Source organism: Anolis sagrei, chromosome 8 (assembly GCF_037176765.1).
Source record: "Anolis sagrei isolate rAnoSag1 chromosome 8, rAnoSag1.mat, whole genome shotgun sequence".
Taxonomy (NCBI): domain Eukaryota; kingdom Metazoa; phylum Chordata; class Lepidosauria; order Squamata; family Dactyloidae; genus Anolis; species Anolis sagrei.
Window position 1 is genome coordinate 40,607,341 of NC_090028.1, and position 24,168 is coordinate 40,631,508.

The following is a 24,168-nucleotide window of genomic DNA, read 5'->3' on the forward strand; positions in this document are numbered from 1 at the left end:
TTTTGGAAGTTGTATTTGCTGGGATTTATAGTTCACCTACAGTCAAAGAGCATTCTGAACTCCACCAATGATGGAACTGAACCAAACTTGGTGCACAGGATTCCCATGACCAACAGAAAATACTGGAAGGGTTTGGTGAGCATTGACCTTGAGCTCTGGAGTTGTAGTTCACCTACATTCAGAGAGCACTGTAGTTTCAAACAATGATGGAATTTGGGGAAAATAGAACTTGGCATTTGGGAGTTGTATTTGCTGGGATTTATAGTTAACCTACAATCAAAGAGCATTCTGAACTTTGCCAATGCTGGCAAAATTGTACCAAACTTGGCTCACAGAACTCCCATGACCAACAGAAAATACTGGAAGGGTTTGGTGGGCATTGACCTTGAGTTTTGGAGTTGTAGTTCATCTACATCCAGAGAGCACTGTAGACTCAAACAGTGATGGATCTGGACCAAACTTGGCACGAATACTCAATATGCCCAAATGTGAACACTGGTAGAGATTGGAGAAAATAGACCTTGACATTTGGAAGTTGTAGTTGCTGGGATTTATAGTTAAACTACTATCAAAGAGCATTCTGAACTCCGCCAACGATGGAAGAGAAAATACTGGAAGGGTTTGGTGGTCATTGACCTTGAGTTTTGGAGTTGTAGTTCACCTACATCCAGAGAGCGCTGTAGACTCAAACAAGGATGGATTTGGACCAAACTTGGCACGAATAGTCAATATGCCCAAATGTGAACACTGGAGGAGTTTGAGAAAAATAGACCTTGACCTTTGGGAGTTGTAGTTGCTGGGATGTATAGTTCATCTCCAAACAAAGAGCGTTCCGAACTCCGCCAGTTATGGAATAGAAAATACTGGAAGTGTTTGGTGGTCATTGACCTTGAGTTTTGGAGTTGTAGTTCACCTACATCCAGAGAGCACTGTAGACACAAACAGTGATGGATCTGGACCAAACTTGGCACGAATACTCAATATGCCCAAATGTGAACATTGGAGGAGTTTGGGGAAAATTGACTTTGATATTTGGGAGTTGTAGTTGCTGGGATTTATAGTTCATCTCCAAGCAAAGAGGATTCTGAACTCCACCAGTGATGGAATTGAACCAAACTTGGCGCACAGAACTCCCATGACCAATAGAAAATACTGGAAGGGTTTGGTGGACGTTGACCCTGAGTTTTGGAGTTGTAGTTCACCTACATCCAGAGAGCACTGTAGACTCAAAGAGTGATGGATTTGGATCAAACTTGGCACGAATACTCAGTATGCCCAAATGTGAACACTGGAGGAGTTTGGGGGAAATAGACCTTGACATTTGGGAGTTGTAGTTGCTGGGATTTATAGTTCATCTCCAAGCAAAGAGGATTCTGAACCCCACCAAAATATTTTGTATTAGTCTATAGAGATTCTTTAACTAGTTAGCAAAAATAACTTAGTACAATCATTTCTATTGGCTGCCGGCAGACCGGAGAGGGCTAGTTCCCACTCTGAAAGCCTTGTCCTCCCTCTCCCTCTCTCTCTCTTTCTTTCCTTCTCTCCCTTTCTCTCTGACCCCAGCAATCTCTTTAGCGAGCCATGGTTCAGTAAACTGGCACACAGCAGCCGTTCTGCAGTGGAAAAAATCATAAACCAGATGGAAGCTTTACATTTTTGTTTAGTTTTTAAGAGCAGTTTTTATAACATCGCTTAAAACCGTCCTGATGCATCGCACTGTTTACACTTAAGACTTTGTAGCTAAGATGTTTACACTGCAGAGAATGTTTTAAGATATTTTATAGTTATGATATTTAGATAATTGGCAAGGAAAAAAGAGAGTTTGTTGAGATTACAGTGATGCTGGTAACCGTGGAGTAACTTATGAGACTCAATAAATATGTCCAGTTCGGTGGAAAAGTACAAACTCAGTTGAAACAAAACAACACAAGAGAGAGAGAATGTCTTCTTAGTGAAATCATTTCCTTTTCTTAATCAAAAGATGACAACCACAGCTTTAGAACTCCCATCTGTATCTGTAGATCTGTTGTGGGTTTTTAATTCTTTTTTATAATTGACAGAGTTGAATCGGTTGCTCAAATGTTGGGGGAAATACCCTGAGAATAAATCTCATATACAAGAAAGGGACAAAGTTACTTCTCCGTGGGATACCTAAAGTGATCAAAAGTCCATCATTTTTTTAAATTTAATTTTTACTAGCTTGGGGACCCGACTGCCCGGGTTATTAGAGAAAGTGGGTAAGTGTTGGGGTTCAGCTTGAGTTTGAACTTGAACCCGATTCTCTGTTTGTTCCTCCTGATGCTAATGAAAGTATATTTACTGATGCTAGTGGAAATGTACCTCTTGATGCCAATGTTCCTGAAATTAGTGAGGAAGGAACTTCTGTAGATTTGGAAAATGAAAGTACCAGTGTTCATGAGAATGTTTCAGAGGGAGACCTTGAACTTTCCCTCCCTTCTGCACCTGTTAACCGTAATGACAACAGAAGGGGCCAAATTTGGGAAGACAGAAGTAAATCACTCAGTTTGCGTCGATCCTCCCGAATTCAAGAATTAAAAACATTGGCTTCAAAACAGAAGGGCGGTTCACGGAACCAATTCTTGAGTTTTAATTGCAATACGCCGGGCTGATTGTCTCAGTTCAGGCATCGTTTCAGAATTGATGAAGACCTTGGCAGTTCTCCCGGTTCCCTGGCCATAGTTTGGGAAGATTTCTAGGATATCAAGTACGGTTAGTGGATTGCTAACAGATTCCAGTATTTTCCCAGTGAGGCTTTGGGTTTTGCTTTGTCCATTTAAATTCATGTTTGCTGATTTTGCTGTGGCTTTTGACTTGCATTTTTCCTTTATTTTTTAACCATTTTTCTTCAATAAAAAAGGATTGTTTTTCACAGCCAAGTGTGGTGGATAGTTATCTTAGGGCCTCGTTTCTATGTAATTTTGATGATGTTGCTTGTTGTTTATGTTCTGGTTTTATTTTGCTGTAACATGTTGTCTGGGCTTGGCCCCATGTAAGCCGCTCTGAGTCCCCATAATAAGATTATTATTATTATTATTATTATTATTATTATTATTATTATTATTATTATTACGTCCTTATTTTGGTCAAGTTCGATGTCTTCATCAGTTATCCCTAGAAGGAAGTATTCTGGGTTTTTTTTGCATCTTTATCTCTAATATTTTTTGACATTCTTCTTGGATCCCTTGCCGTGAGGTTCTTGCATTGGTACATGTCCACCATAGGTGATAAAAAGTGCCTGTGTGTAATTCACAATTCCAGCACTTGTTTTGGACTTTTTTGTACATCAGTCCCAGTTTTTACGGTGTCATGTACCATCTGAAAATGAACAAAATCTGGCTACTAGTATTAAAAAAACTCTAAAATTACAACAGCAAAACAACAGAGAGGAAACAATCTGGGACTTCTAATCACCTCTCAACTAAAGATTGCCCCAGGCTCTGCCAGGCCATCAAATGCTAATCAAGGTGGTCAGTTGAAACATTCACACCTCTCTCTTCTCTCTTAGGCAATCCCTCGTTTTCCGAGGAGGATTGTCTTCCAGTATTCTTGTGGGTCCGTATGTGGCTGTGGAGCCATCTTCTTGCTCTGCATCTTCTCCCGCAGTGAGGGCATTGGTTTACAGGTGGAAGGTGGTCTCGGACGGGGTTGGCTTGATGCGCCTTCCTCTTGGCACGCTTCTCCCTTTCACCCTCCATTTGTGCCTCTACAAATTCTGCAGCACTGCTGGTCACAGCTGACCTCCAGCTGGAGCAGTCAAGGGCCAGGGCTTCCCAGTTCTCAGTGTCTATGACAGAGTTTTTAAGGTTGGCTTTGAGCCCATCTTTCAATCTCTTTTCCTGTCCACCAACATTCCGTCTTCTGTTCTTGAGTTCAGAGTAGAGCAACTGCTTTGGGAGACGGTGGTCGGGCACCCGGACAACGTGGCTGGTCCAACGGAGTTGATGGCGGAGGACCATCGCTTCAATGCTTGTGGTCTTTGCTTCTTCCAGCATGCTGACGTTTGTCCACCTGTCTTCTTAAGAGATTTGCAGGATTTTCCAGAGGCAAGGCTGATGGAATACTCCTGGTCAGTCACAAGGCTGAACAGGGCATAGGGTTACAGCCTGTGTTGGACGGAGTTACACTCCCTCTGAAGACACAGGTTTGTAGTCTGGGTGTGATCCTGGACTCATCGCTGAGCCTGGAACCCCAGGTCTGGCGGCAGCACTGATGGAATCGTTCCAGGAGTTGCATTCACACCTAGCTCCAGCAGACAAGAGTCCTTTGCCCCATGCGAGTCATTCCACAGATATATAAACCCAATTTTCCTAGGTCCAAGAGACCTCACTCCCTCTGAGGATGCTTGCCATAGATGCAGGCAAAATGTCAGGAGAGAATGCCTCTAGAACATGGCCATATAGCCCGGAATAACCTACAACAACCCAGTGATTCTGGCCATGATAGCCTTCAACAATACATTTTAAACCAGTTTTCTTTCAGGTCTGTTGAATAGGTGTATCTAATCTTTTTAAGCCAGATCTGTTCCCATTCTTTGAACTTTATGGGTCTTCCTATGTTGGCTGCCCATTTGGTCATGCAGTCTTTCACTATTTCAGTTTCAGTAGCCCATTGGAGGAGTAGATTGTAGATATTAGGGCTATCCAAACACGGAAAAAATTGTTTCTAAACTCGATTCGTTTTTAGGGGTTTTTTTGCGTTTCGTTATTTAAAAGAATTCCGAAATTTTCCTTAAAAAAAGTTCGATATTTATGAAATTTCGGAAATCGTAAAACAATTACAAAACAATTACGAATCGATTACGAATCGATTCGTTAATGGCGGCCGCGATCGCGCAATACGCTAAAAAAATTCCTGAAGCTTCCCTCTCCCTCTGTTGCTGACTGTTGGTGTGATAATTATATTTTTTTTCACTGAGAAAACAAACAGCAACCCTAAAACTTGCACCAGACATGCAGAAATAATAACGAATCAATAACGAATCAATAACGAAACAATTACGAACAATTACGAACAATTACGAAACGAATTGGAAAAATTTGTTTCGTTTTTTAGTTGCTCCTGAATGGTTCAATATCGCTTCGTTATAAAAAAAAATAACGAATTTTTAACGAATTACGAAATTACGAAACGAAACCGCCCAGCCGTAGTAGATATGTGTTATATTTTTCTTTTCTTTCCTACGTAACTTCTGTTCCAGAACTTCTTTTTCATACGGATGCCGTTTCCATGTTTTAATGAAGACGGCATTTCTTTGGAGCATCTGGCTTTTTGGGAACTTTTTTTTTCTTAGTGCATTAATCAAAAACAATAACGTCTTTTAACTTTTGGTAAAGTGCTCAGAAGAGAAGTATGAAATGATCTGTGTGTGGGCTTCAAATGTTGGGAATGCAAACATGTCACAGTAAACATGTGTAAATGAACGTACTTGGCCAGATATGCCGAAAGATAGGACATGTTGGGTTAATTAATGCATCCCCATTAAAATAAACCTTGCTTTCAAGATCTGACCAAGGAAAAAAAATCATTAGTATATTCAGATCAGATGTGCCGATGGATGATTTTTATGTCCATGTTAAACTTTTGCAGAGAGAAACGTCCTTGAAAAACCTGGAACCAGATTTGAAATGAAAGTCAAACTCTTCCATTACCTCTCTGTCCTCTTTTGTGTTTTCAATATAGTGATATGATGAATTATTCTGGTTTTATCTGTCCTACCTGCAATTGATTTACTATTGATAGCCTTAAATTTATCATTTTAAATGTGCAAATCACGGCTGTGCAGGCAGAGAGTTGTGTAGTTTCAAAGACATTGTTCTCCTCGCGAAGGCGGTATCTGATTCGAGCTATAATCAAATTACTTCACCGCTTTATTTTTAATCAAAAAAGTGTTTATCTTTCCTGATCTTGAATAGAACCATTTTAGTGGTAATCTTATGGTGTATTTTTTTAAAAATATTCCATGCTGGTTGTGAAATCGTCCATGTAAACGAATATTTATTTTATTTACATTTTTCCCCTTCTGGCATGTAATTAATCATTTTTTTAAACTGAGCTATGTAATGATGATGTTCATATCACTATCCAAAATTGGTAGAAAGGCATCAAGGTATTCACAAAAGGTTCACACAAAGATACCATAGCCCAAGGCCCTTGCAGTTCATCCTTTGCAAGGGCAAGGCTTGCTACTTTGAGTGACAGTTTGTTTATTTATTTATTTATTTATTTATTTATTTGCGAGGGGTATTTTTTAAGTAAAGTCCATTTGAACATAAGTACTAGGCTTGGGCGGTTTCATTCATTAAATTCGTAATTCGTTATTAATTCGTATTTAAATTAGCTTACGATCCAATATTGAGCCATGCAGGACTACTTTGAGGAGTAATTAAAAATCGAATTTTTCCCCCAATTTATTTCGTATTGTTTCGTAATTGTTTCATAATTGTTTCGAAATCGTTTCGAAATTGTTTTGTTATTATTTCCGTATGTCTGGTGCAAGTTTTATAGTTGTTGTTGGTTTTATCACCCCAACAGTCAACAAGAGAGGAAGAGGGAAGCTTCAGAAGTTCCCCCTGTCCCATTTGGAGGGTTTTTTAGCATATTGCGCAATTGCGTCCGCCATTAACGAATCGATTCGTAATTTTCCAAAATTTCGTATATTTCGAACTTTTTTAAAGGAAAATTTCGGAATTCTGTAAAAAAAAATGAAACGCAAGGGCCCCCTAAAACCGAAACGGGTTTAGAACCAATCTTTTCCGTGGTTACCCAAGCCTAATAAGTACACAACGAAAGTTTATTTCAAAAAAGTAAATTTATTTTCAGAAAGTACATACTTCACTCTATTTTTCGACATAGTTGCCAAGTTTGTTCAAACACTTATCCTGCCTCTGAACCAATTTTAAAATACCCTCTTCATAAAAACGTGCCACCTGCTCCGATAACCAAGAGTTCACTGTAATCAAAGAAGGGCGACCGGAGCGGTCCTCATCATGGACGTTGTCATGGCCATCTTTGAATTGTCGTACCCACTTACGCACTTTGCTTTCACTCATAACAGTATCACCGTACACTTCACAAATCTGTCGATGAATTTCTGCATTTCCCAATTTATGTACAAGAGAGGTTCTGTAGGTTTGTTCTTAAGTAGAATTTCTTTGTAAGTTGGAACGGGTACATTTTTAAGTGTAACTCCAGCCACACACACACACACACACACACACACACTTTGGATCTCATTGGGCTATGTTAATGCCCCTGTGGTGTTTCCTTTGCTGTCTGTATCTCTGTTCAGGCAATTTCTCCTCAGGTTTGTTGTAAGTTTTTTCGGGCTATATGGCTATGTTCTAGAGGAATTCGCTCCTGACTTTCTCCTGCATGTATGGCAAGCATCCTCAGAGGTAGTGAGGTCTGTTGGAACTAGGAAAAGGGGGTTTATATATCTGTGGAATGACCAGGGTGGGGTAAAGATCTCTTCTCTGCTGGAGCTAGGTGTGAATGTTTCAACTGACCACCTTGATTAGCATTAGATGGCCTGGCAGTGCCTGGGGAAATCTTTTGTTGAGAGGTGATTAGATGTCCTTGTTTGTTTCCTCTCTGTTGTTGTGCTGTTGTAATTTTAGAGGTTTTTTTTTTAATGCTGGTAGCAAGATTTTGTTCATTTTCATGGTTTCTTCCTTTCTGTTGAAATTGTCCACATGCTTGTATATGTCAGTGGCTTCTCTGTGTAGTCTGACATGGTGGTTGTGAGAGTGGTCCAGCATTTCTGTGTTCTCAAATAATCTTCTGTGTTGAGGTTGGTGCATCAGGTGCTCTGCTATGGCTGACTTCTCTGGTTGAAGGAGTCTGCAGTGCCTTTCATGTTCCTTGATTCGTGTCTGGGCAATGCTTCTGCGTTTGGGGGTCCCTATGTAGACTTCTTGTCCACAGCTGCTTGGTATACGGGAGACTCCTGTAGAAGTGAGAGGATCCCTCTTGTCCTCACTTCTCCTCACTTTCTGTCCCTGTGAGAGTTGGAAAATGTGGAAACAAGGATTGGTGATAAAGCTTCAGTGGAGACCCCTTTAACCCCTGATAATAACTCTTCCAGGAGTGGTATTCCCTTTCTTTTGAGGGGCAGATTTCTCTCACTTCCTATTGTCTCACCCCAGTTCTTAACTAGGAGTCATTTGTAAGTTGGATGTTTGTAACTCAGAGACTGCCTGTATAATCCAAGATGATTTGAGGCTAGAGTTCAATGCCTTGGGTAGTATGAAGTATGGATTGAAAGACAGGTTTCATCATCATCATTACAGTGAAGACATCTGCCCTTGCGCGATGCTACTCTGCTGCTGAGTATGCATGCCCAGCGTGGAACACATCTCACCACGCTAAAACAGTGGATGTAGCTCTTAATGAGACATGCCACATTATCACGGGGTGTCTGCACCCTACACCACTGGAGAAATTACACTGTTTAGCCAGTATTGCACCACCTGACATCCACCGGGAAGGAGCAGCCAATAGTGAAAGGACCAAGGCAGAGACATCACCAGCCCATCCCTTGTTTGGGTATCAGCCAGCACGTCAACGACTTAAATCAAGAAATAGTTTTCTAAGATCTACAGAGACACTCGCTGGAACACCTCAGCAAGCGAGAGTCCAAAAGTGGCAAGTTCAAACCCAGAACCTCAACCAATGGCTGATACCGAATGAGAGACTCCCCCCTGGGCACACAGAAGACTGGGTGACTTGGAAGGTGCTGAACAGACTGCGCTCTGGCACCACGAGATGCAGAGCCAACCTCAAGAAATGGGGCCACAAAGTGGAATCCATGACATGGGAGTGTGGAGAAGAGCAAACCACTGAGCACCTGCTGCAATGCAACCTGAGCCCTGCCACATGCACAATGGAGTACCTCCTTGCGGCAACACCAGATTCACTCCAAGGGGGCAGATACCGGTCAAAGGACATTTAATCAACTACCAAGCTTGCAAACCCTGTTTTGTCTGTTTGTTAAAAATTTGTTTAAAATGTAATACAATTATCTGGTTGATACTGACACGATAAATAAATAAATAAATAAATAAATATCATCATCATCATCACCACCACCTTAGATGATCCTTCATGACCACATATGTTTGTCTTCCAGAAGTAGAATATTGGCGATGGATCCGTACATGAGACCTATTCTGTAAATTGCATTGCCCCCCTGATATGGAAATCCACCATATCTAATGATGGCATATTTAATATATAGCTCATAGCTATGCCCAGCATTTTCTTTAACTAACTGAAGTGTTTGTATGTGTGTTGGAGGATTCTTTATCAAGAACACAATGTGTGAGAAAGGGAGATTTATTTTGCAAAAATTGCCCTTTCGGTACCTCTAATTAGTTCAAAAAGTAATTGGTGTGCTGTAACTTCATGTGTTGTTTGCTCTTTAAAAAAATCCCCTGTCTCTTGTTTCTACTCAGTGTCCCTTTTTCTGGGAACAAACTCAGACCAGGCCTTCTGACAATGACCATAACCATTGGGCAGGTTCTTGAGGGAGTCGGAGGCCCTTCACATATAATCCGGACCCACACTACTAAGGCTTTATAACCCCCTCCTTCAGTTAGGCATAAAACAAACAGGGAGCCAATGAGGATGGAACTGGATTGGTGTAATATGATTGTTAGTTGCAAGCGCCAGAAAGCATTTTGGCCTCTGCATTTTGTACTAATTGCAATTTCTGGACATTTTTCAAGGACAGCACCAGAGAGAGCATGCTTTAGTAATTAATCTGGATGTGACGGTCCATGGTCTTATATAAATGTGGCTAGATCTGTCTCCTCCAGGAAGGGTAGCTGGCACAGGAGCTAAAGCGGGATCAGTGCATGCACAGTCGCAGTTGCCCCTTATACTGAGGAGATGCTGGATCAGGTGCAAACCTGACCCTTCAGAAGGACTACAACTCCATTTAAAAGAGGCCGCATTTCCATTCCCAAATTAGCTTATCTTGCCGCTGTTGTGTGCCTTCAAGTCTTTGCTGAATTGTGGAGGCCCTAAGACTACCCCTGTCAAGGGGGTCTCCTTGGTGAGATGTTTGCCATAGCTTCCATTAGAGGCTGAGAGAGTGTGATTTGAGAGATCACCAGTGGGTATCCATGGCCATGCGGGCATTGAAGAAACCAGTCTCAACACTCTGTCCAAATTGCAAACCACTACAAAACAATGACTCTCAGTGCCTTTTGGTTGTCTGACCACTTATGAATTCCATAATATTTTCTTAGGCAAGCAGTAGTGGCTTTCCCAATGCCTTCCTCTGAAATAGGATCAATACACGTGGTGTTGGTTGGCAGTCTCTCATCAAAGTACGAACCAGGGCTGACCCTGCTTAGCTTCCAAGATCAAATGGAATTGAGTGTCTTTTGTGTATTTAGTAAGCTTGGTTGATCCACAAAAAAAAAAAAAAAAGTTCCAAACTCGTTTTGGCTGGTGGTTCAATTCTAAAGTAAATTCCGATTTTCATAGAATTTTTTTTGAAAACTTTTAGAAACTTCTGAGACTTCCGAATCCTTTTGTTAATGGTTTGAAAGTGTTATTTCCTGTTTCACTGGGTTGTCTTTATTTTGAAAGTAGTTGTTTTACTCCAGAATCAGGGAAAAGCAAACAGAGGAAATTCGCTCCTTCTCTGGTTTAAAACTGGCTTCTCTGGCTTGAGCTGAGACCAGGGACCAGAATCAGGGAAAAGCAAACGGAGGAAATTCGTTCCTTCTCTGGTTAAAACTGGCTTCTCTGATTTGAGCTGAGGCCAGGAAATTCCTTCCTTCTCTGGTTCAAAACTGGCTTCTCTGGCTTGAGCCGAGGCCAGGGACCAGAAGCAGGGAAAAGCAAACGGAGGAAATTTGTTCCTTCTCTGGTTTAAAATTGGCTTCTCTGGCTTTAAAACTGGCTTCTTTGTCTTGAGCTGAGGCCAGGAAATTCCTTCCTTCTCTGGTTTAAAACTGGATTCTCTGGCTTGAGCCGAGATCAGGGACCAGAAACCGGGAAAAGAAAACGGAGGAAATTCCTTCCTTCTCTGGTTTAAAACTGGCTTCTCTGGCTTGAGCTGAAGCCAGGAAATTCCTTCCTTCCCAGGTATAAAACTGGCTTCTCTGGCTTGAGCTGAGGCCAGGAAATTCCTTCCTTCTCTGGTTTAAAACTGGCTTCTCTGGCTTGAGCCGAGACCAGGGACCAGAAGTAGGGAAAAGCAAATGGAGGAAATTCATTCCTTCTCTGGTTTAAAACTGGCTTCTCTGGCTTGAGCTGAGGCCAGGAAATTTCTTCCTTCTCTGGTTTAAAACTGGCTTCTCTGGCTTGAGCTGAAGCCAGGAAATTCCTTCCTTCTCTGGTTTAAAACTAGCTTCTCTGGCTTGAGCCGAGACCAGGGACCAGAAGTAGGGAAAAGCAAATGGAGGAAATTCATTCCTTCTCTGGTTTAAAACTGGCTTCTCTGGCTTGAGCTGAGGCCAGGAAATTTCTTCCTTCTCTGGTTTAAAACTGGCTTCTCTGGCTTGAGCCGAGACCAGTGACCAGAAGCAGGGAAAAGTAAACGGAGGAAATTGGTTCGTTCTCTGGTTTAAAACTGTACTCTCTGGCTTTAAAACTGGCTTCTCTGACTTGAGCTGAGGACAGGAAATTCCTTCCTTCTCTGGTTCAAAACTGGCTTCTCTGGCTTGAGCCGAGACCAGGGACCAGAAGTGGGGAAAAGCAAACTGAGGAAATTCGTTCCTTTTCTGGTTTTAAAACTGGCTTCTCAGGTTTAAAACTAGCTTCTCTGGCTTGAGCCGAGGCCAGGAACCAGAAGCAGGGAAAAACTGAATCATTTCCGACTCACTTCCTGAGTCGTAACAAAAATGGTGGAAAAAGGTTTGGAAGAGCAAAGGGACATCCAGTTTTTTAAAAAAAACTTCAATATCGCTTCAAAAGGGTAATTTTTACGACTTTATTCTGAATTCCAAAGATTCCAACGGTACCTAACCATTTTGTCTATTGACCATCAATGCTTCTGTCTTACATAGATTAAATTTCCTGTTTTTGTCCTCAGAGCGGGGAACCAGATGTTATCCACTGTGTACCTGTTGCCATAGATAATAATGTAGTCTTCCAGCTGAATAATCTCTGTGCAAAAGTGGCCGGTGACTGTCCCCGGACACAGACCAGTTTGTGGATAAAAACCTCTAAAATTCCTCGTAGACAAGGATAGTTATTTTAGGATTTTAAAAAACCTGAGCCAAGAGCTTCTGAAACAATTTGGAGTATTCCTGGTCATGGAAACAAGCCATTTTGTTTAAGAACTATTCAGATGGTAATGGGAAGCAAGAAGCTAATATGGTTGAAAAGGGAATTTGGCTAAGCATAAAGATACATGATTATAGAGTAGCCGGATTTTTTTTGTTGTCATTTATGTGTGAGTGTTTTTTTAAATAACGAACAGCAGGATATTCAAGTGTGAGAGGAGAATAAGACCGAGGACAATGGCACCTTTGTGTCTCAGAAAGTGAACAATGCTTGGGCTTTCTTTGGACAAAGAGACGTTTCAAACTTATATGAACAATATTTTTTGACAAAAAAGGACAAAAGACAAAAAGAACTTTCCCCCAAGCTTATGATCAAATTTTTGCCCATCTTATTGGTAGCTTATTTGGAAACCAATAACAAACATTCTTGTTCTATTTTGTTTGTGTATGATGCTTGCTTTAATAAAAAATATTTGGAGATATAAACACCATCACAACAGATTTTGAGTTTTCTGTAATGAGTGTTTTATGCGGTTGGATTTGGAGGATTTATTAGTAGCTTTATACTTAAAATCACAAAGGCCACAATCCTAATTTACTGCTTCTGGAAAAGAGCCTTTCGTTTTATTAGCAAGTGAACTGTATTTTGCAGCCACAGATAGACTGGGAGTAAAAGGTTGCTGGGAATGGGAACCAGTAAGAACATATGGAAACCTGCATATTTTATGAAACACTCTTAATGAGAACCATGCAAATTAAACAGACAGCGAGAATAATGAGGGGTGGAAGAATTGGGAACTCAGCTATCTAGACATTCTCCAAATTGTCGAAGGCTTTCATGGCCGGAAACACTGGGTTGTTGTAGGTTTTTCGGGCTATATGGCCATGTTCTAGAACAGCGTTTCTCAACCTGGGGGTCGGGACCCCTGGGGGGGGGGGTCGCGAGGAGATGTCAGAGGGGTCACCAAAGACCATGAGAAGCATTTTCTGTTTTCTCATGAGGGTTCCATGTGGCAGTGTGGTGCGCATGTGAGGGAGAGTGTGCAAGGCTGGAGGGAGATTTGCGGAGCTTAGTCCCTTCAAGACATGATGGTTCTGTGTGGGAAGCTTGGCCCAATTCTATCATTGGTGTGGGTTCAGAATGCTTTTTGATTAGAGGTGAATTATAAATCCCAGCAACTACAATTCCCAAATGTCAAGGTCTATTTTTTTCCCCAAACTCCACCAGTGTTCACATTTGGGCACACTGAGTATCCCTGCCAAGTTTGGTCCAGATCCATCATTGCTTGGATCCACATTCTCTGGGTGTAGGTGAACTACAACTCCTAAACTCAAGGTCAATGCCCACCAAACCCTTTCAGGATTTTCTCTTGGTCATGGGGGGTTCTGTGTGCCAAGTTTGGTTCAATTCCCTCATTGGTGGAGGTCAGAATGCTCTTTGATTGTAGGTTAACTATAAATCCCAGGAACTACAACTCCCAAATGATAAAATTAATTACCCCCCCCCCCCTCCAATCCCACCAGTATTTAAATTTGGGCATATCACTTATTTGTATCAAATACATCCTGCATATCAGATATTTATATGATGATGCATAACATTAGCAAAATTACTACTGTTGTGAAGTAGCAACAAAAAAAATTTTTATAGTTGGGGGTCACCAAAACATGAAGAACTGTATTAAGGTGTCACGGCATTAGGAAGGTTGAGAAACACTGTTCTAGAAGCATTATCTCCTGATGTTTCTCCTGCATCGATGCAAGCAATGCATCCCGAGGAACATCCAATGAGGCAGCATGGTGACAGATGCTGGGTTGTGGGTTCCTCGTTCCACATTAAAAACATATTTACATGGAGTTAGTAGAAAAGGCTCCCAAGATTGGGTTGTTCTAGGTTTTTCGGGTTGTATGGCCATGTTCTAGCAGCATCCTCTCCCGACGTTTCACCTGCATCTGTGGCAAGCATCCTCAGAGGTTATTATGTTTGTTGGAAACTGGGAAATTGGGTTTATATATCTTTGGAAGGTCCATGGTGGGAGAAAGAACTCTTGTATGTTGGAGCTAGATGTGAATGTTTCAACTGGTGGCCAATTGAAACATTCAAGGTGCATGTTCTCCCGCAGTGAGGGCATCGGTTTCCAGGTGGAAAGCAGTCATAGTCGGGGTTGGCCTTCCTCTTGGCACGTTTCTCTCTTTCGCCCTCCATTCGAGCCTCTTCAAATTCTACAGCACTGCTGATCACAGCTGATCTCCAGCTGGAACGCTCAAGGGCAGAGGCTTCTCAGTTCTCAATGTCTATGTCACAGTTTTAAAGGTTGGCTTTGAGCCCATCTTTCAATCTCTTTGCCTGTCCACCAACATTCTGTTTCCATTCTTGAGTTCGGAGTAGAACAACTGCTTTGGGAGACGGTGGTTGGGCATCTGGACAATGTGTTCTTGAGTCCTGCGGAGTTGATGGTGGAGGAGCATTGCTTCATTGCTGATAGTCTTTGCTTTTTCCAGCACACTGACATTTGTCCACTTGTCTTCCCAAGAGATTTGCAAGATTTTCCAGAGGCAGCGCTGATGGAATCGTTCCAGGAGTTGCATGTGACATCTGTAGACTGTCCACGTCTCGCAGGCGTATAGCAGAGTTGTGAGGACAATAGCTTTATAAACAAGCACCTTGGTATCCCTACGGATGTCCCAATCCTCAAACACTCTATGCTTCATTCAGAAGAATGTTGCACTTGCAGAGCTCAATTGATGTTGTATTTCAGTGTCAATGTTGACATCTGTAGACAGTCTACGTCTCGCAGGCGTATAGCAGGGTTGGGAGGGCAATAGCTTTACAAACAAGCACCTTGGTATCCCTACAGATGTTCCAGTCCTCAAACAGTCTGTGCTTCATTCAGAAGAATGCTGCACTTTCAGAGCTCAGTTGATGTTGTATTTCAGTGTCAATGTTGACATCTGTAGTCAGTCCATGTCTCGTAGGCATATAGCAGGGTTGGGAGGACAATCTATATAAATAAAAATGTAACGTTCGTTTGTGGGATTAACATAACTCAAAAACCACTGGACGAATTGACACCAAATTTGGACACAAGACACCTAACAACCCAATCTATGTCCTTCACTCAAAAAACATTGACTTTGTCATTTGGGAGTTGTAGTTGTGGGGGTTTATAGTTCACCTCCAATCAAAGAGCATTCTGAACTCAACCAATGATGGAACTGAATCAAACTTGGCACACAGGACTCCCATGACCAACAGAAAACACTAGAAAGGTTTGGTGGGCATTGATGTTGAGTTTGGACACAAACAATGATGGATCTGGACCAAACTCTACATGAATACTCACTATCCCCAAATGTGAACACTGCTGGTGTTTGGGGAAAATAGAATCTTTACATTTGGGAGTTGCAGTTGCTGGGATTTATAGTACACCTAGAATCACAGAGCATTCTGAACCCCACCAATGATAGAATTGGGCCAAACCTCCCACACAGAACCCCCATGACCACCAAAGTGGGCCACAGCAATGTGTGGCAGGGGACGGCTAGTAGCTTTATAAACAAGCACCTTGGTATCCCTATCGATGTCCCAGCCCTCAAACACTCTCTTCTTTAGGCTCTTGTGGGGTTTTTTGGGCTATAGGGCCATGTTCTAGAGGCATTTCTCCTGACATTTCGCCTGCATTTATGGCAAGCATCCTCAGAAGTAGTGAGGTCTGTTGGAATTAGGACAATGGGTTATATATCTGTGGAATGGCTGGGGTGAGGCAAAGAGCTCTTCTCTGCTGGAACTAGGTGTGAATGTTTCAACTGACAACCTTCATTAGCATTTGAAGGCCTGGCTGAGCCTGGGAAAATCTTATGTTGAGAGGTGTTAAGATGTGCCTGGTTGTTTCCTCTCTGCTTTATTCAAAAAAAAGGCTGCACTTGCAGAGCTCAAGCGGTGTTGTATATAGGGTGATATACCTAGATATACCTTCTACCTGTATTGTGTATGAAAAGAAACCCTCGCCCCTTGGTTCCATTTTAGACATACACATCTACATTGAAAATAATAGTACACTGAGAAAACTGCAGTCCTGGTGTAAGTTCCATAGTAAAGGATGAGGAGCAGTTTAACCTGGGCCATCCCTCTAATAAGGAAACATTTTGAAAGGCTCCACTCTGCTAATATCTGTCTTTAACTTTTCGTATAGCTCTGTGTTCTTCATCACATCGTTTCTAAAATGGCAAAGGTGGGAAAGGGACCTGTTTTTTAAATGTCAAATTTGGCAAGTGATTAAAGCCGAACAGGTAACTAATAATCCTCCTGTGGGAACGAAACAACAGCACAAAAAATGGGCAAGATATTTAGGTCTGCAAAATGTCCGTCGTGCGTGAGCCATAAGTACCGGTTGTTTTTCTTTCAAGCACTGCATTCATTTTAGGTTGCACCGTTCCCACTGGTTCGAACAGCGGTGGTATCGTTAAGATTCCTCCCCTCTAATACATACCTTGGAAATACTATTGATGGAAAAGTCCTTTTAAGAGCTAAAAGTCAGAGCATGGAGAGCTAATTCTCAGCCTTCTTTACCTAAACCGTTCTGCTTTATTATTATTGTGGTCGGTAAGTACTTTTATGGATGCAAAAAATTTTTTGATAGCAGATGGCTCTTTAATGCAGCCCAATGGAAAGGAGAAGGCAAAGCAGGATGCATTTGAACGAGAAATAACTACAGTTTGAGAGGGTAATCAAGACAAATATGATGTCTGTCTTTCTTCCTAGGTCACAGGGAATTCAGTCGAACCCTTCAAGTCTCAACTGAATGCCCTCCCCCCAAGTCATGTAATAACCTCCAGTGTTTCTCAACTTTCCTAATGCTGCAACCCCTTAACACAGTTCCTCATGTTGTGGTGACCCCCAACCATGACATTATTTTCATTGCTACTTCATAACTCTAATTTTGCTACTGTTGTGAATGCAAATATCTGACATGCAGGATGCACAATTTATTTGTTTATTTCAGACACTTCTACCCCACCCTTCTCACCCCCCAAGGGGGGACTCAGGGCGGCTTACAACCGGCACAATTCGATGCCATCAGTTCAACAGATAAAATACATAACAACAATAACCACAAGTTAAAACATTCAATTAATATAATAACAACTAAAAGCCAATCTAGTGGCCAACGTTCACCGAGTTCTAAAATCCGAAGTGCATTCAGCGTTACCATAGTCCTTTCCAAATTCTGGTCGTCATTACCTTGTCAGTTTGCCAGATTACCCAAAGGCCTGGTCCCATATCCAAGTTTTCAGCTTCCTTCTGAAGGAGAGGAGGGATGCTGATGACCTGATTTCCCCAGGGAGTGAATTCCACAGGTGAGGGGCCACCACTGAGAAGGCCCTGTCCCTCGTCCCCACCAGCCTCACTTGTGATAGAGGCGGGGCCGAGAGCAGGGCCTCCCCAGAAGATCTTAAGCTCCGAGGTGGGACATAGAAGGAGATACGTCGGACAGGAACGCTGGGCCGGCGTCGTATAGGGTTTTATAGGTCAAAACCAGCACTTTGAATTGTGCTCAGAACTGGATGGGCAGCCAGTGGAGCTGACACAACAGAGGGGTGGTATGCTCCCTGTATGACGCTCCGGTGATTAATCTAGCTGCCACTCGTTGGACTAACTGAAGTTTCCGAACAGTTTTCAAAGGCAACCCCACGTAGAGCACGTTGCAGTAATCTATTCGGGATGTAACAAGAGCGTGGATCACTGTGGCCAAATCAGACTTCCCAATACGCCCAAATACGCCCCAATTTGATTACTGGTGGGGTTGGGGGGATTGATTTTGTCATTTGGGGGTGTTGGAGTTGCTGGGATTTATAGTCCACCTAAAATAAAAGAGCCTTCTGAACTCCACCAATGATGGAATTGAACCAAACTTAGCACACAGAATTCCCATGACCAACAGAAAGTAATGGAAAGTTTGGTGGACATTGACCTTGAGTTTTTGGAGTTGTAGTTCACTTACATCCAGAGAGCACTGTGGACTCAAACAATGACGGATCTGGATCAAACTTGGCACAAATACTCAATATGCCCAAATGTGAACACTGGAGGAGTTTGGGGAAGATAGACCTTGACATTTGGGAGTTGTAGTTGCTGGGATTTATAGTTCACCCACAATGAAATATTGAACTCCACCAACAATAAAATTGAACCAAACTTGGCACTCAGGACCCCCATGACCAACAGAAAACACTATGCTCAAGGGCTATATGGCAGTGGAGACTCATCTAACCCAGTCCAAAGCAAATAATCTGGGATCAAATCCTAGAATATAGGGAGGGCACCTAAAATAAAACATCCTTCTGAACTCCACCAATGATGGAATTGAACCAAACTTAGCACACAGAATTCCCATGACCAACAGAAAGTAATGGAAGGGTTTGGTGGACATCGACCTTGAGTTTGGGAGTTGTAGTTCACCCACATCCAGAGAGCACTGTGGACTCAAACAATTATGGATCTGGATCAAACTTGGTACAAATACTCAATATGCCCAAATGTGAACACTGGGGAAAATAGACCTTGACATTTGGATTTGTAGTTGCTGGGATTTATAGTTCACCCACAATGAAATATTGAACCCCACCAACGATAGAATTGAACCAAACTTGGCACACAGTACCCCCATGACCAACAGAAAATACTATGCTCAAGGGCTATATGGCAGTGGAGACTCATCAAACCCAGTTCAAAGCAGATAATCTGGGATCAAATCCTGGAATATAGGGAGGCCACTATAGATCCAGTCTTTCTTCACTTCTTCCTCCTGCTACAGAAGATTATGTTGGTCCATTGGAGCATATGTTCTTGGGGTGAAGGGTGACCAATTTGAGAACGAAGGTGATATAGTGGTTTGAGCATTGTACTACGACTCTGGAGAGCAAGATTTGCATCCCTCCTCACCCAGCTTCAGAGGAAGGCAAAAGCAATCCTCCTCTGAGCAAATCTGGCCAAGAAAACTATGTGATAAGAGTTGCCTTAGGGTCACCATAAACAACCTTAAGGCACACAAGCACAACTCTATTCTTCTGGGTTGAACAGCTGGTGTCTTCCATGTCAGGGAGGTAATGATCCAAGATGTATTTATTTATTTATTGATTTATACCCTGCCTTTCTCTACCCCGAAAAGGACTCAAGGCAGCCTACATATAGGCAATTTTCCAATGCCTTAAAACATGTACAATTCCAGTAACATTAAAATTAAAATTAAATTAAAATTGATACATATTAAGCATTTACAACATTTAAAAATCATTGCAGTAAATATAAATCACACCATCTATAATCATAGTCCAAAGACGTTCCATAGTCATTGCACATATTCCAAATCTGTTATTGCACTGAACTCTTCTCCAAAGCCAAATTTTACTTTCTTTCTGAAGTCTAGATGGAGGGAGGCTGATCTAATGTCACTGGGGAGGGAGTTCCATAGTCGAGGGGCCACCACTGAGAAGGGCCTGTCCCTCATCCCTGCCAACTGCACTTGCGATAGAGGCTGTACTGAAAGCAGGGCCTCTTAGATTATCTTAATCTCCAAAGTGGTTCAAAGGAGAAGACACATTCAAATAGGTAAGATGGGCTGGAACCATTTTAATCCAGATTTTCAAGGAACTCCTTGTTGGAGTTCAACCTGTGATTGTGTTTCAGGATCAAGGTGCTTTGGATGTGAGAAATGATGTAAAAAGAGGTTCAAGATGGCAATGGTTTGGTCAATGATATTGATGTAGAGAATGACAGAGAGACACCTGTTCCAAGTGTAGTTTCCCATGAGAATGTTCCTACAGGGTATAGGGATGATGGTTTACTCCCTGAATTGCTCCCAGAGAGTTCCCAGGATTTGGGGCTTGAAAACAACTCAGTTCCTGCAGATACTAATGAGCATATAGATAGGCGGGCAGAAATTAGTCAAAACAGAGAGGCTGAGCAATGCCTTAGGCGTTCTGCCAGGCTTCAACAGAAAAAGATAAGGGCTGCTCAAGGAAAGCGAAACCAGTTTCTGAGTGCTTGGAAAGGCTTAAAAGTTCCAAGCATGGAAAATACAGTCAGATGAAGCATTGTTTAGAATCACGCCTAGTTCTTGTCCTTGTTTCATGGTTGCTTTGCTTTGAAAATTCATGTTAAGACATTTCTTGTGTCACGATTTTTGATTCCTGGATTTATTGATTGCTCATCCAAGTCTTGGATCAATGTATTCCTGTTTTGCTGGGTTATATTAGAGAAGTGTGGACTTTATGGACTTCGTTGAACTCTACCTTGGATTAATTTGTTACTGCTTATCTTCTTACCTAATTGGATTTGCCTATTCCTTTTAAGTGCCTTTTATTTAGATGCCTTTTTACTTATCTATATAAATAAAAATGGAATGTTCGTTTGTGGGATTAACAGAACTCAAAAACCACTGGGCGAATTGACACCAAATTTGGACACAAGACACCTAACAACCCAATGTATGTCCTTCACTCAAAAAATTGATTTTGTAATTTGGGAGTTGTAGTTGCTGAGATTTATAGTTCACTTACAATCAAAGAACATTCTGAACCCCCCAACGATGGAATTGAACCAAACTTGGCACACAGTTCTCCCATGACCAACAGAAAATACTGGAAGGGTTTGGTGGGCAGTGTCCTTTGGTTCTGGAGTTGTAGTTCACCTACATCCAGAGATCACTGTGGACTCAAACAATGATGGATCTGGACCAAACTCTACACCAGTGATGGGCAACCTTTTGAGCTTGGTGTGTCAAAATTTGCCAAAAACATGAGCATAACTTGGGTGGGGTGTCAACTTCGAGAAAAAAACAACATAATTTTGCAATATTTATAGTTTAAATAAGAAAAATGTATATTCCATGCTGAGTTATGGAGTGAACAATGCTCAAACATGCAGATGTTAAATTTGTAGAGCCTTTTACAAATTTAAGGATGGAATTAGATTGGCTCTTATAAGGTGTACTTCTCTGTATGCGGCCGCATGTGGCTGCGTGTCATCAAAAATAGTTATGTGTGTCAGTGGTGACACACGTGTCATAGGTTCACCATCATGGCTCTACACGAATACTCAATATGCCCAAATGTGAACACTGGTGGAGTTTGGGGAAAATAGAATCTTGACATTTGGGAGTTGTAGTTGCTGGGATTTATAGTTCGCCTACAATCACAGAGCATTTTGAACCCCACCAACAATAGAATTGGGCCAAACCTCCCACACAGAATCCCCATGTGGGCCACAGCAACGCGTGGCAGGGGACGGCTAGTCTTCAATAAAAGGAGTGTTTTCCTATTTAACGTGTGGTATTTAAAATCAGATGATTTTTCTTGTCCTGGAGTGCAACACTCCTTTAACACTCCTTGCAGCAGCCATGATTCTAACAGGAGCGGAACGCAGGGAGCACACGACCCCCCTGTTGCGCCAACTCCACTGGCTGCCAATCTGCTACCGGGCCCAATTCAAGGTGCTGGCGTTGGCCTATAAAGCCCTAAACGGTTCCGGCTCAAGCTACCTATCCAACCGCATCTCTGCCTATGAACCCACCAGGACTTTGAGATCTTCCGGGGAGGCCCTGCTCTCGATCCCGCCTGCTTCTCAAGCACGGCTGGCGGGGACGAGAGATAGGGCCTTCTCGGTGGTGGCTCCTCGGCTGTGGAATGCCATTCCCATGGACATTAGACTAGCACCATCTCTAATGGTATTCCGCAAAAAAGTGAAGACCTGGCTGTTTAAGCAGGCGTTCGAATAATTAGTGCAATGATTGGTAATGAACATAGGAATGGATCAATGGATGACGAATCTGGAGTATGTTTTGGATGATGAGACGCTAGTGACTGGTTATTGTAATAATTGTATACTAATTGTGTAATGTGTTATGGTGTTACTGTTTTTTACACTGTTGCATTGAATTTTTGCTGCTCTTATTGTTTGTGAACCGCTGTGAGTCGCCTCCGGGCTGAGAGTAAAGTAAAGTACAGTAAAGTAAATAAATAAAATCTGAATTGAAATCCAGAGTGGATTCATCAACTAACGAACATGGAAGATGCCAGTTGCCGAGGGAAACTCGGTGCACATGTTTCCTCCTGTTCATATGAGCTGAGCTTTGGCATATACACATTTAAGCCAATCTCTTACTGTAACGTATTAAATTATTGGGGAGCTTTTTGAATTCAGTCCTTCGCTTTAAAAAATATATATAAATCAGCTCACTTGGCGTTCTGTCAGGTCAGGCTTCTCCCGTCATAAAGTGGGATGTCTGGTGGACATTTTACGCACAATGCCCATTTTTCATGACTTGTTTAATTAACAGCCATTTTTGACCCGGACTTGTTCTAAGAGTATTGCCATTCTCTCCTGCTAAATTACATCTAATGAACACCGTTGCGTGCTATCAGATACAGCCATTGATCATTCTCGGATTTCTGTATTTTTAAGCCTGCCTCGTTCCAAACAGCTTTTGTGGTTTGGTAAGCAGGTGAAATCAGAAATCTCATTTCATATCTGACATTAATAACTTTCGGGGGAATGCACATTGGCATTTATGTGTGGACCCGAATCGAGTCCAATGTCCTCGAAGCACAAGGTCAGCAGACAATGCTACTAACTAGATAGGAAAATAAATCATGCATAATGCAGAATTTCTACCTTACATGTTAATTAATGTGTGCAATCAATTACCGATGCTACAATATGAGAAAGAAACTGGCTGGGAATGGGGTAATAAAAAAATACCTATAGATTTATCTGCTGCTTTTTTTCCCTATTTAAACAAATAGTCTTCAAGCCTGTGAATGCTGTGTCGAGACATGCTTTGAATAATAAGCATCATAAAATCTAATCAGATTTATAAGAGGAATTGATTGTTGTGGCAGGAGGAGAGGGTAGGAAAATAAGCTGAAATTTAAGTGTTAATTTTTATGCTAATCCACAGTAGCTTCATATGAAGCAATTTTGTTCTGTGCCACAAATATAAAATTGTCCCTTGCAGAGAAATGTCAGCTTGGTAGACCTGAAAGCAGTAATTTATTAGGTATGTTTCTATTAGTATGTGTCACAGTTGTTAGCAGGCAATACACACAATGGGGCTTCATACTTTCTCTCCTCCAAGTCTCAGAAATGTTTCAGCTCAGTGGTTAGAACGTGGGGGCATTAATGCATTATCATATACAGGGTGGTCTGTGCCCTGTGGACAAAAGGCTATTTAATACAATTTGATGTCATTCTGTGAAGAAGATGGGGGGGGGGGGGGGGGTTGCGGGGTGGACGGGGGGGGCAGAAATAAAGACAGGGAATAAAATGGCATCTGTGTGTTTCACAGTGCACTCATGCAAAAATATATAAAAAAATCCTCAGTTTAAGAGGTATGACATTTCTGCCAAGAAAAAGAATAAAACTGGGGCTTTACCATCCCCCCCGCTCACCCACCGTCTCCGAACCTGTTCCGTATTGCAGTATTTTCTAAATGCTATTAAGTGATCGATTTACACAGGCACTTGATGATGTCACCCATAAGGAGCAGAATGCAGATGACAGCAAAATACGGGTGACAGTGACCTTGTTCCTGCATCCTTGGAACCCTGTCAGATTTACTTCCAGTGTCTGGTTTCAAAGAATGTACTTTTTTTCCCTTTTTGGACAATATCTAGTTACCGGGTAGTGAATTAATAGAGTTAAGGGTTCTGATGCAATTCTCAATATAGGTCAATTACATGCACCAACATCTGCTCTGTCACTATCATTTGCATATAGCATTCATATGTTAATGACGCCTCTCTTTTTTTTTTTTAAGTCATATATTTAAAACATAAGATTTGCATATCAGTTTGGATCGGGATATTACGAGCAATTTATCATTTTCTCCCTAAATATCGTCTCTATCTC

General features: G+C 41.8%; 1 protein-coding gene across 7 annotated transcripts in view; it reads left to right on the forward strand.

Moving 5' to 3' along the window:
* Positions 1 to 24,168, forward strand: part of ZNF536 (zinc finger protein 536) — a 773,116-nt gene that overhangs the window by 231,403 nt on the left and 517,545 nt on the right. The window lies entirely within an intron of this gene.